Source organism: Oreochromis niloticus, linkage group LG13 (assembly GCF_001858045.2).
Source record: "Oreochromis niloticus isolate F11D_XX linkage group LG13, O_niloticus_UMD_NMBU, whole genome shotgun sequence".
In the NCBI taxonomy this organism is placed as follows: domain Eukaryota; kingdom Metazoa; phylum Chordata; class Actinopteri; order Cichliformes; family Cichlidae; genus Oreochromis; species Oreochromis niloticus.
Genome location: NC_031978.2, coordinates 8721698 through 8735496, shown reverse-complemented (window position 1 = coordinate 8735496; position 13799 = coordinate 8721698). Strand labels below are relative to the sequence as shown.

The 13799-nt window shown below is 39.4% G+C and overlaps 1 long non-coding RNA gene across 1 annotated transcript in view; it reads right to left on the bottom strand.

The window, feature by feature from the left end:
- Positions 1-7801, bottom strand: part of LOC112841934 (uncharacterized) — a 40575-nt gene extending 32774 nt beyond the window's left edge. Inside the window, exon 1 of the long non-coding RNA XR_003213431.1 lies at positions 7660-7801. This is a non-coding gene — a long non-coding RNA (uncharacterized LOC112841934). The remainder of the gene's footprint in view (positions 1-7659) is intronic.
- Positions 7802-13799: the final 5998 nt, after the last annotated feature.

The following is a 13799-nucleotide window of genomic DNA, read 5'->3' as shown; positions in this document are numbered from 1 at the left end:
GATCTGCAAATAGGATTTAACAGCAGCTGCATTTATTCAATGTCATAATCAAAGCTCATGAGCAGTTCAGTCACATGCTTTTAAATAATTCCTGCACCTACATCAACGTACTTTTGAAAGCAGTGATTATAGTTCTTTGCAAGTGTATAAACGTTCAACGCTAAAAGTGGTGCTTTTTTAAGTTCTATGTATCTAATGCTAGTTTATCAAATAACACAAGCAATGTGTCTTATATTCAGGCTTGTGTTCGCTTCTTCTTCTGCTCTAATGCCTCTTTGCAACCCACCTACACTCCAGTTTGTCATTACCATGCCGTTTCTTTGCCAGTGATGCCTGCTTTCTAGTGTTTGGCTGCTGCTCATCCTATAAGGGCAGGAAGAAGTGGTCGCCCTGCCTCGACCTTTCCACATATGTCAGGAAGGCGCTCACGGTTTCTAAAAACAAGCGATGCCTCCAAATATAAATGACTGGAGATGGTATAACAATCCTCTTTGGCTTAAGTGGTTCTGACTAAAAGCTTTTAGGTACCTATAAATCATCCTTTGTGCCACTGACAAATGAGTGCCACAACAGTAATGGTAGAGAATACATAATGGGATTCAATTCAATTTTATTTATAAAGTCAAATCACAACAACAGTTGCCTCAAGGCGCTTTATATTGTGAGCTAAAGACCCAATAATAATACAGAATAAACAGAGAAAACCCAACAACCATTTAACACCCTATGAGCAATCATTTATTAACAGAAAATACAGTGGTGTGCAGACCATTTACATGTTTCTTTCCATACAAGGGAAGCATATCTCAAGGACACAGTATTTCCGAAAAATTCACGCTAAGCTTTAATACAAAGTGACATGACGCCAGTGCTTTAATCCTGAATTGTATTTCATGGCCACCAGAAAGACTGTAACTGTATGTGAAAATTATACTTCTCACTTTATGTATGACTTGACTAAATGCTTTCTTTTCCCATTAATTACTGTCAAGCCCTAGTTTATACAATACGATGTTTACTGTATAATTTATGGAATTAAAATGAAAGTAAAGCAGGGTATGCATTACGAAGATTACAAGGAAGAGGAATGTGCAGAAAATGTTTGATAATCTGTGACCAGCATATGGTCCTTCTGGGGGTTTCTTGGCCACATCAGGGAGCTGTGATGGAGTAGCTAAGGTGTTAGACTCAAAATCCGACGGAATTTCCCCGCACAGGTTCAAATCCTGCTCACAGCGTCTGCTCTGTGAGTGTGTGGTATCCACAGGCCCTCATTCAGGTCCACCACTTGCTTGAAATTTCTGGTTTAGTAACACAAAATACAGTCTGTAAAATAAGCAAGCTAAGGATTAGCTTCACTAGCACTTCAATGAAAACGTAGACAAGATGTTTGCTTGTGTTCAATCATTTGACAAAATAGTGGCTGCAACAATAATAACAGTGATCTATTTGCATATATTTATTCACAGTAACGTTTTCAGACATCACATTATAAGTACATCTTAACAGCAAATATACAAGAAATTTAACCTGTTCAAAGAATATCAGTTTTTTCTGCTATTACTCTGCTTCTTTTATTTTTAGGAGCAATATTTGGAAGAAACCAACTTACGGCCTAGTAAATGAATACTTTCCTTCGCCATGCTAAGAAAACATGAAGATGCAAACTTTAATTCACATTGGATTTCAAGCCCAAACCACTAGCCACTCGTCATCACAGCCTCCTGAGAAGGGAGCAAACGTTTTTTGTACACTCTTCTTTCAAACACAAACGCCTACGTTACCTTAAACACATCTCGATTGTAGAAGGTTAATTTGACTCTATGTAGCTTGAAAAAGGCTCAAGAAGAGATTTAAATAATAACAATGATAAACCATTTAGTATCAGTAGTGTGGGACCACTCAGGAAATGTGATACAAAAACAAACTAAGCAAAAGTTGAATGCTGGTAAATCTATTATTGATATTTGTTCAGTCCCAGAGGCATGTTGTGCAACAGAGTATCCAGATTGTTCCCTCCTTTATTCATACCCATCAGAGGGAGGGCAGGTTATTGGAGGGAATGGGGCGGATCAAGACGACAGTGAGCACAGATGTTGGCGCAGCTGCAGTGCCGAGGAGATGCTCGGGTTAACGGCTAGTGCTAGACGTGCACAGACTGTGTGAGCGGAATACTGGGGTGCTAACCGTAGCACTAGCTCATACACCTGACTGATTTGGAGGTCGAAATGGAGGTCAAATCTGCCAGAGTGAAGCAAAGCTATACAGAACAATGGTATAGCATTATACATATATATTCATGTAGTAACACTCAATGGTCAACTACATATATCCTCACCGTTTGTCTTATTCCCATGTGTCCGGTTGCATCAGTGCCATAATCCTATCAGGCAATAATTTACAAATCAAAATCTCCAAAGCAAACAATTTAAAAGTATAATCTCATCTATAAACAGCTACATTTTTTTATCTAATGCCTTTCTTCCCCTTTGTTTTACTTTGGCATCAGTGAGTGTTGCTGAATGCCAGCAGAGCAGCACATTACAGGATTTCAGATTTTTTCAAACCCTCTCTTATTGCCATTTGGAGCTGCAAACATGCAAAGTTGTCCAGGGTGCCCATAAAAACTGAATTATCTCCTCCATTATGTACTCACAATACACTTTAAAGCTACAATCAATTTTTTCCTATGCAGATTAAAACTTTCATTTTCCAGTATAACACATATTTCTTCTCCGTCTCCCAGAAATCCCACTTGGTTTTCTATATCCCGCAAAGTCCAGAAATGTCTACTGATGGTCGCGGGCGATAGGTCTTGCAGTGCAACATTTTAATAGACTCCAGCAGAAGCTTTGGCAGAAAGTCGAGCCAAGGCCGGGAATGAAACTGAGCCTGTCAACACTGGCAGAGACACAAACAACCCACAGAAAAAAAAGCTATCACCACACAAAATGTTCAGACAAATCCATTCATTCTGCCTCCCTACAACAGAAACGCCACAATGACATTGTTTTATGTGGTGACTCTCGCAGTCTGTTTTCTCCGTTTGCCTGTGAAAACATCCTCATTATCTGACCATGCGAGCAAGGTGACGGCGAATAATGGTGCTTTGTCAAAACCGATCCATGCCAAGGTATGGACTGACAATGGAGGATCTCAGTGTCTCGTCTTTATAAAGCCACACAGCTGTTCCCCCCACCGCCCAACCCCTCTGTGCACAATCAAACCTCTGCCATTCAGTGCCACAAACCAATAAATGCTGCCTTTGTTTTAGCTTGACACCATTGTTTTGTCTTTATAAATATTTTTCTTCTATGGCACAGATGCTTTTTTGTTTAGTTTCCAACCAAACTGTACAGTTTCTTTTCTTTCTTTGGAACAATGACACTCACTTATTTGTTTGTTTGTTTGTTTTTTCCTTTCCATACTCTGTGCTGATTGCTTTATCCACACATATCCCTTTAAAATAAACCAAGAACAGTGTTTATGCACTTAATACTTTAAACTGTAACAAAAACTACACTTTGAATTTCCAGGAACATTTTCTACATGTTCATCACTAAAATAAGCTCATTAAAGTATCAAAGCTCAAACACACTTTAGGTGTAAAAGTGGGTTCTCTGTGGAGCAGCTACAGGCATTTTTCTCAGTTTGCAAGTATCTTCTTTTGTGTGTGGCTCTGAGAGAGAAGTGCTAATTAACACAAAACAGAAATAAAGCAGGAAGTTTGCAGCTTTTCAAACAGATGTTGGCAGTGTCTCTGTGCACACACTGCTTTTAGCAGCCTAATAAATGGGTAATCAAAAGACATTGGCTCTTTTATCCTTTATTCTTTAATCTGTAAGTGTAAAGCTATGGCTAGGCTCATTAAGAACTGCAGAGGACTCCAGACACTTGAAAATCGCTCAAGCCATTTTTTTGGATAGGCATGAACTCAGAGAGAGAGCACGAAAAAGCCACACACAGATAAAGATGCAGATGATGTAAAAATAGAATAAATCAAAAACATTTCCATTGAGAGAAAAAAAAACTATTAAAGTAACAGCTTAAATTTTCTCAAAGGATTAAGCAGCTGTGCAGCACCCCCTGTTGACGCATTACTTACCCACAAAGTTTTTATTTATGTTTTTTTTCTCAGCTAATTGAATCAAAAGCATACTGAAGGGTCAGTGTGAAAACTGTTTTGCTTCTGCTTCACTGCAATGTTCTCACTGTACGATAAAAAATTACTTTGTTTCACATGTGATAAATAATTCAAAAAGAAGAAAAAATATAAACTAGAATAACATTTCAAAACAAACAAAATTAAGACAACTGAACAGGCAAAAATGAATAGAAAATACAGATGGAGAGTATTCAAATTTCTGCAGACAATTCTTCAACAATGTGTCACTAAAAACTTACAAGTTTTGGATTATTACTTTAAATGACCTCAGCTGTGCAACTGCCACTCCTCACCCTGCCCTTCCTGTACCTCCTCCTCTTCCTCTCTCTCTCTCCTCTCTATGGAGCAGCGTCGTCCCCCGTCATCTTCAGGTCATAATGTAACATGACACCGGTGGTTGCAACAAGGCCGGCCGGCCAACCCGACCGTTTAAGACCAATGAATATCATTTGCTCCCGGTAGGTTCCCTGGCGCTTTCAGATGCTACCACCGCCAGACTGAATCAGCGTTCGCGCCTGTCATGTCACTGACATGACAGAACACACACACACACAGATGCACAACAGTCCAAAAATACCCCCACACACACATATAAACTGTGCACACACATCCCATCCTGCAACGTGCACAAACACTTTCAAAAAGAGGCTCAGCTCAGAAGACAGGCACACATGCATCCTCACACACTACTGCACACACACAGGATATTGTCAGCCTCTGGAGACCACTTTGTTGTTTCTGATGCTTCTGTCATCCTTAATACACTTCACGCTGCTCTTACAAATCCAGAGATTTCTCACTTTGCACACTTCTTATTCCCTCTTTAAAAAAACCAATAGCTTTCAAAGGTTATCACCATGCAAACCACATTAAGACCCTTTCCAGGTGAAAGCAGCCTTGGTTAGATCCCCTCCCTCATTAAGGGGATTAAGGACAGGGCTGCCCCTCTCCTGGCTTACAAACAGCCACAATAACCCCCTCGCCTCTTACCTCAGCTCTGATTTCCTGGCTTAAACCACTGTTTAAATTCCCTCCTGCCTCTGAAAATGTCCTCCCTGGGGATCCCCAGGGCTTTGATCAGCCGCCCCCGTTGTATGCACCCGTCCACCTCCACTCACACCTCTAACCCCACCCATCCTACTACTGTGGGGAATAAATGGGCTGAAGGGGGTCAGGGGCAACACTGCTGGAGATAAGAGAGAGGAGGAACAGAAGAATAAAAAGGAAGGCAGGTCTTGTAAAGATCAACTGGGGTTGGGTAAAGGAGTGGATAAGTGGGGGTTAGGGCTAATGAACCCCATTAATACCTCTACACACACAGACACACACACGCACAAAAAAACCCTACATACACCCGCATTTAAGAAGACTAATTACCTGCCTGATCCGATGCAATGACAGCACCTGCAAAGAGGGGTCCAGGCTCTTGGCCGGGATGTGCTAACAACCTTGTTAAGGAATACCTCATGTTAATGAGAGCTAATCATGTTGCATATTTAGATTCATGGTACTGGGGCAGTATGTGAACTTAAAAGATTGTTAATAATCCATAGACCAGGCAATACCTTTTCATCTTTAAAGCAGTGCCGCACAGGACGCTGGCTTCACAAGACGGGTCCTGGTATTAGTGTTACATGGGTGAATGTACTGTATATTACATGCATTCATACATAGCAATTATAATCAGGAGCTGATATGAGAAAAAAATACCATATAAGGTTAATTTGCATTTGCAGAAAAAATATGGGTGCAGACCTGAATTCTTTGATTTCTTGAATGACCCCAGAAAAAAACTCTGCTCTATTATTTCAATTTGAGTCACCAAAGTCCTGTTTCTCTAGAAAATGAAATGATTTAGTGAACATATGTTTGGATTAGCTCAGTTTAAAACCCTAGTCCAAGGTCCTTACCTGTACAGTATATTTAACTGTGTCATGTGATTGAAACTAATCCCTCTTCCTTAAGTAAATCATAAAGCAGTTTTTTATGCAGTAAATGTGCTGTAAATATGCAGGAAATGTATTCCTAGACATCGAAGATATCAGAGCAGATCATAGATAGAGAAGCTTCCAGACTGCATCTCATCTTCAAGCTTCCTAACTGAATCTCATCAAATTAAAGTTTATTATGATAAAATGATGTAGCGATAAAAAGTGTGTGACACCAGCAAAGTTAATCCTCATCTCACTTCAAGCAGGAGAAGAAAAACTCCCCGAGGCCCTAAGCCGTGACCAAATACAAAGTTTTCAGAGGAAGTGATGAGGTAAATTTAGACAAAATTGGGATGGAAATGTAACAAAGAGCCAGTGTCATTTGGCAAAAGAGTCTTGCAGCCAAAACATTTCCTTTTCCCTCTTCGAAAATGGCAGGAGAGCCAATTTGGACTGAATTATGTTGTACATATAAGTCTGGAATATGCACATAAAGCTCTGAAATGTGGAGAGAGCTCGGGCACTTTCTACTCTTCATCCTAACCTTATCATACATTTATTCTCTATTGCAGCACATCTCATGAATAATGACACCATGCAGCAATCGCTACTAACTACTACTTCTAAGGTATGCTTATGTGAAAAATTATCCTCACACCGCCTGTGAATTGGTTGGGCTGCAGAAATGCTATGATTTAACATACTTACACAGTGATCCTGAGCACTCTCAAGAAATGCTAAGTCTTAACAGAACAACTCAATGGACAGCAGCATCAAGTTTTCAAGAGAAGAGAAAGAGGGATGGCTTTTTGCTCTGAACTGGAGTTTACCATTTCTTCAAAACACAATAGAGAAAAACTAGAGTGGCAATCTTTCTCTGTCAAGCACAGAGGTATTTCAGGCAGACCATGAAGTCAACCTCAGCTGCTTCCCTGGCAGATCAACTGATGCCACATCAGCTAATAACTTGCCTGATAGCTCATCATCTACTTATGCAGTTTGCTAATCTCATCTTGGGGTCACAATTTAAGTTGCTTTAGCCTGCTTACAATATCCAAAGCCTGCAAGCCACTTCAGAACCCATGTCCACCTCAGCTTCTCGTTTTATATTGAGTCTGATTTAGTCCACATAGGCATAGAGACCAGTCAGCGACCTCCTGGTTGCTAAGGGAAAAAAAATGTGTTCCCGACCAATTGGAAATTGCTGATTGTTGCTAGGTAAAATCAGTCATAAAGAGTTTTGGGGTTTTTTGTGCAGCAACCTCTTTGCATATCTGATGCTTTAGTTGACAACAAATTTAATGTTTGCATTGAAGAAAATTAAACTAGAAACCATAAGTAGAACTTGTCCTACTGCTGCTACTGCAAAAAAAAAAAAAAAATTCAAAAGGTGCAACCTTTATTTTGAAGGCAAGTGGTCTAACGTTTCTGCTTTGCATTAGCTTTCCATAGTTTCACTTTCAGTTCCTGTGGTTGACAGGGGTCATAACTTGTCTCCAGGCGTGTGACCGGGGCTTCAGCAGCAGTCACAACGACTGGCAGCAACTTCCAACAACTACTCACCAGCCGGTCGTGGGCATGGCAATGGTCAGCTGAAGACCTGACAGCCAAGTAGTGATTCCCGGTATACTTCTTTGGAGTCCGCCTGAATCCCCTTCCATGGTCTGCCTGGATGCGTAATGCATTCTAATGGAAAATCTCTGCACACGAGTCTGTGTGGTCGCAGAAAAACAGGCAATCATGTGGGTGTCGACCCCTATGCTCACTGTCCAATGACAACATTTACGTCACTGGGACCCAAGCGGACCCTAGTGGACTTGCAGATATGGAAACTATAAAACCGTTTTAAGCCTTAATATCATATTTGTTTGTACAGATGCCTGCTCTGTGCTGGGCTTTTGCTGCTCCTCATTCCACCTCAGGCTCTTACTTACATGGCCATAAAACAGCAGTGTGGTGTGCCCTCCCCCCATTAGGCATTCTGTGTTTGTGCATGTAAGCATGGGGAGGCCCAAGAACTGAACCATAACACCAAATATAAATTAATGCAGATCCAAACAGCGATCTTGACTGAAATAGTATATTTTCAAAACATTGAAGAATTCCTTTAAAAGTATGAAATCTGATGGGAAATTTACACCGTGGTTCCTGGACATATTTGGTCTACAACTAGACTTAATCTAAGTCTCGGACACTGAACCTCAAAGTTTTAGTTTAAAAGGTTAGTTTGTCAGTAAACATGATACTCTGTGCTGTTAAATTTTAAATGCCAGTGATATCATCAGCAGATCATACATAGATATTTGACTTGAACCCATCTCAACCCTAGTCAGCCTCCCCTGGTAATTGGCAGCGGCACTTAGTGTGGCTGTATTAATGTTATTCCTTTGATGCTAAGTGCTTGTTAAGGTCCTTGAGGTCAATTCATTTTTGAATGCCAACCATCTGCATTCAAACACACAAATTATACCCACATATCATAACATCGAGATAGATGAGCCAATTTAGCATAGCTCATCCCTCCAGCTTTGCCGATGATGCCGCACTAAACAGCTCTAAACAAACTCTTTCAAAGCCCTGATGAATAACTTAAGGGATAAAAGCTACATCGATACCATTCTAACGCATTAACGTGCCAAATAAATAAATAAGTGGTGATGTGCAAGAGGAGGAGCAGGAGGGAGATGTTGCACATTCTTTTGTACATTGAATCTATCTTATCGGAGCATGTAAAAATAGCTTGACAGAGGCTAATTGTGCTTGGTGCTGAATAATGGATCATAGTGGAGAGGGCCTTCCTGGAATTGTGGCGGGCACGGCTGCTCCCTGCTGAACCTGCGGGTTCCTCTGCCTTCTCTTGCCTTCAGGTAAAAAATCTGCCACAACCCCCTCTTTTCCTTCCTAGCCCACCCCACCCCACCTCATCTTCTCTTCCTCTTCACTCTTGTTCCTCTTCATCTTCAACCTTCATTTGTCTTTTCTCTCTGCTATGTTTACATAAGTTTTTAAATAATAAACTGATGATAAAGTGTTTGATGGAAGCCAAAAACTTTCTTTAAAGAGGCAATTATGAGATGATGCATTTAAAAAGAAGTATTCAAATACAACCTATGGGATAAAAATAAAAATGATAAACTTCTATAATGATCAGAAAGCAAAAAAGTGAAAAAAAGGTGAAAGCGCAGAGTAACATTACTTTGGAATTTTTGATTTCCTTGATCAGTCGAACAACTTTTGCCTCATTTATGTAGTGTATTTTTCTGCCCTGAGAAAAACAGCGCTTTCACTTAAGGAAAATGTCAGCCATCACTAAATGCCTAAAATAAGTGTTTATGTACAAATACAATATATTTATGCTATCAAATTCACCCCTTTTATTATAGCATAAAGCCAGAGTCTTGTGTGTTTAAAACAACAGAACTACAATTAAATTCAAAAGTTGTAGTTTCTTAAATCCTGACAGCAAAAGAAGAAAAAAGAAAACGGGAAACTAATCCTCTTACTCTGCACCACGACAAGTGAGAATAGAGCTTTGTTGGTAAATACCCGTATCAAGTTTGTTGCCTCACGTCTAATATGGCATCCAAGTTGTCGTCCATGTGACTGGGAGAGTTGAAAGCGTGAGGTTGCATCTTTGCATAAACATCTTAGCCACTATCGTCTCATCAGAGGAATGTGTGCAGTTGATGGAAGACTGCTTACACTTATTCCCCTCAACAACTAAAGGCTTGTTAAAAACTGCTTTTCCCTATCTGTCGGTTGAAAAAAAAGAATATGTGCAACTAATGAATCACGTTCTTTGAAAAGCTCGAAAAACAAAAAAAATCTCTGTTTTGATGTTGAAGAAATAAAATAGTTGTTTTTACTTTGACTGACAGTCATTTTCTAGCATGTGCAGATCTCATATCCTCTGGGTTTTTAAAACATATTCAAAATCTTTCCAAATAATGCAATATAAATTTATCAAAATTACAGAATTACTGCAGCGTTCATTGCCCCCCCCCCCCCCCCGCCAAAAATAAAATAAAAATAAATAAAAAATGTACTATACTTTTAAAACAACTGTTATATCTTTAGATAAAATGCAGATAACAGTGACGATAATCTCTTTGACAGACATAACATTGTTTAGACTGATAAGTCTAGCTTTCATTACTGAGATTTTACACTCTGCAGCACAAATCAAGATAAAGATCTCTGATAAGGCATCTCTGTCGAGTAGTGTGCATCAGTGTCTCCTAATTGAACAAAAATATTAAAAGAAGTTGTGGGCAAAATATCAATATGGACAAAATGTCAACAGTGTCCAAGACTTCATGTGTTTACATATGGGCAACTCAAATCTATGAAACTTCCCTGCAGTAACTTCACACCCCAATATCTCCTTCATCCTGCTATCCAAAACATTACAAACTGAGTTTGCTCCCAGCATTCTGCAGAATATCAATTTAAAACATCCCGGATCAAACATTAGAATTTCATTAATTAATATAGGACATGTATTAGTTTACCATTTTCCTTCTACATGTATTTATAATTATTTTTATTAATTTAACTGACTGATTCAAAAGAAAAGAAGAAAATCTAATTACTGTACCATGTACTGTATGCATTATTTATTGTGAGATAGACATATGGGACTTATTATATTGTATTTTTTATCCATTACACTAATAAACTGGAAAGCCATGGAAAAACTAGTATGACACAATAAACAACCATAAAAGACAATAATACCTAAATAATAATGCCAAAAGATGAAATATATCTGAAAAATCTGCTCCAGAAAAGCTTTCAGTTGCTGTTTTCCTGTACTTTGTTTAGCTCTTATGCTCCTCGATTCATTATACAAGCTGCTCAAGTCCAGCCAGCGCTGGTCAGTTGTCCATTTATTTGTCCATAAGGCCTGATGGGAGTGGAGACCACTCTTATCAATATTTCATAAAATCATATGATGTTGTGTTTGGTCAATCTCTCTTTTATGGTCTCATGCTATCTTAAGCTGAAGCCGTCAGTACTTAGGGCCACAGAGGAAATCAATGGGCAGGATAACAATCAGTGGCCTGCTGGTTACTGTAAGTTCAGTATGACTATGTTAACGTTTCCTGTAATGTTGACATCACAATGTTGTTATGACCCACTGAGGGAGGATTTAGGATACAGCAATATGTTTTTAACAGTAACCATGAGACTACAGAATCTCTTAATGTTTGACAGAAGAAAATTATTTTTCTTTTTTTAAAATGTCTTATTCAAATAATCTTGAGGTAAAAATAATAATAATAATAACAATAATAATATTATTAATAAAAATGCTATGTAAAATATACATACTTATATATATACATACCATTTGTGTGCCTTTAATTGACTAAATTTCTGTATGCAGAGGATATTTTATTTTATAAAATCTTAAGAGAGGAATATCTGTCCATCTTCTCCCATGTAATTTACATGAGCTGTTTGGGTTGCCATCAGTGCATTCTAATGCTATCTGACATTTCTGAACTGTTTTTTTATTCCAATATTATGATCAACGGCTCATAATGCAGGCTGCATGAATAATTTCGGTGCATTTGGTGGAGACCAGATTATTTGAAACAAGTTCTGTTCTGGGCTTGCGGGGAACTGGCGGATCCAAGAACACCATTAGCCAGGTGGTATCCCATGAATTAAAAATATCTGAACATGGTTTTCCAGTCAGGCTGCTTCACTGCCGTCCCCAAACCCACCCACATCCTCCCCAAACCCACCCGCACTACACAGCACGTACTGTGTTTCAAGACAGAAGGCTGGCCTCCTTACAACCTGATGAAGAAATCTGCTGGAATGAAAGAAAAAGAGGGGGAAGAAAAAAATCTGCCAAGTGATCTGGACACAGATACATGACCCACATACCCTTTCACTTGCCCCACCCATCCGCTGCCATGGTTCGACTGTCATTTAAGGATGTTTTCACAATGTTTTACCATCCAATTTTTGTGGAGTGTACCTCAGGGAAGTGTGAATTAGATGGCAAACGGGAAGAAAATGTGGCAGAGACACCTCAGCGGAGCTGTGTTAGCGAGCTGTCACGAAGCCCAAGACGGCACCCAAACCGGCACCCAAACCAACCACCGCGAGAGCCGTTTCATAAAAGGTTGAATTAACATCGAGGTTAGCCTCAACTCAACTCAATTCACATGAACTGGCTCCTGCCGCCAAGGACTCAAGGACTTATTCTAATAAAACATCTCCATTTAAACCCTGTGGCGGGATTCATCACTGATTTATGTTACAAAGATGGCCATACATCCCAATGAGCATGCCAGGAGAGTAAAGGAGAAAGAGTAGATGGGAAATAATTGCAAAAGGAAAAAAAAGACCATAAAAGAGAAGGGGAAAAGGAACTGAGGTAAAGCCAACATAAAGGCAGGAGAAGAATAGTATTATTATTAAAATATAAAGTGAAAAAAATGATAAATATATAAACATATGATAAAGAATGTGATAGCATAATTATAAATAACTGGAGATGAGGAACAGATGAATGAAAAGAAAAAAGGTAAAAAGCAACAATAATGAACAGAAAGAGCAACAGCATGAAAATGGAAGTGAAATCACAAATGAGGGCAAAAGATGACAAAAAACAAAGAAACCTGGTACTAGTAAAGGAAAGAGCCAGCAAAAAATTATAAGTAAAGGAAGAAATGGAAGAAAACAACAAAACTGTACCAAAAATGAAAGAAAACAAGCGCTCAGTAGCTACTACGATTCAGAAGTCTCCCAACAACATCCCACATGCTCTTCACTGCCTGCTGTATATTTAATAGCCACTCCATCATTCTGCCTCCTTTCCTCTCTCTCCCCCCGTTTCTCCATCCCTCTTTCATTCCCCCGCTCATCCACGGTTTGCCCAAGCAGATGGAGATTGTAAGGCTAGGTGGCCCATTCCAGTATGACAATCTGTCTCTGTGAGCGGCACTCCGTTCCAGAGGAAAAAGCCGGAGTATTTCCCCACCCTGCGCACCACATATGCAGTGCTTTAGATTGTGCCTGCGTTAGGGAAATAAAAATCAGTGGAACGGCTTGGAGTGGCAGCATGTCAACAGAGACAGACGGAAGGAGACAGGGGAATAATTGTCGGGGAATTAATCAGTTGGGAATGCTTTTTCCTTATACCATCCTGCGTGGGTGAGAGTAATTGCAATGCAGGCCAAAGACAGAATTAAATCTACACCATTACAAACATGTTTATCTTTATCCCTGTGCTCTGTGGTGTGGGGGTAAAGCCGGTGTGACGCCAGTTCAAAGCATTGTCATATTAAACTGTATCACAAACTTAGCCCCCCTCAGGGACTTTTTTTTTAGCCATTATTTTGTCAATGGCATAAATAAAACGGGGATATTTTCTGGCCAAAAAAGTCTAGCTGGTAAGCTCTCTTGTCTATATATATAGTTTTATTCCCTTCTTAAGAAAAAGTGAAAGAGGTGACAAGTCAAACAGCTGCCAATGTGACTGAAAATATTGTCACAATTGCTTAATTTTTGTGAATCAAGTTTTTAGTTTCTCAAAACTCCTCGACGGTGATCTTGTTTTGTTAAAAGCATTTCATAAATAAATTTGTCTCGACTTAACTTGCCCTGTGGGTCGCATAAACACATCATTTCCATATTCACCTAATTGTGTCAGTCACTCATTCTCACCAAAACAGCCTTTCCAG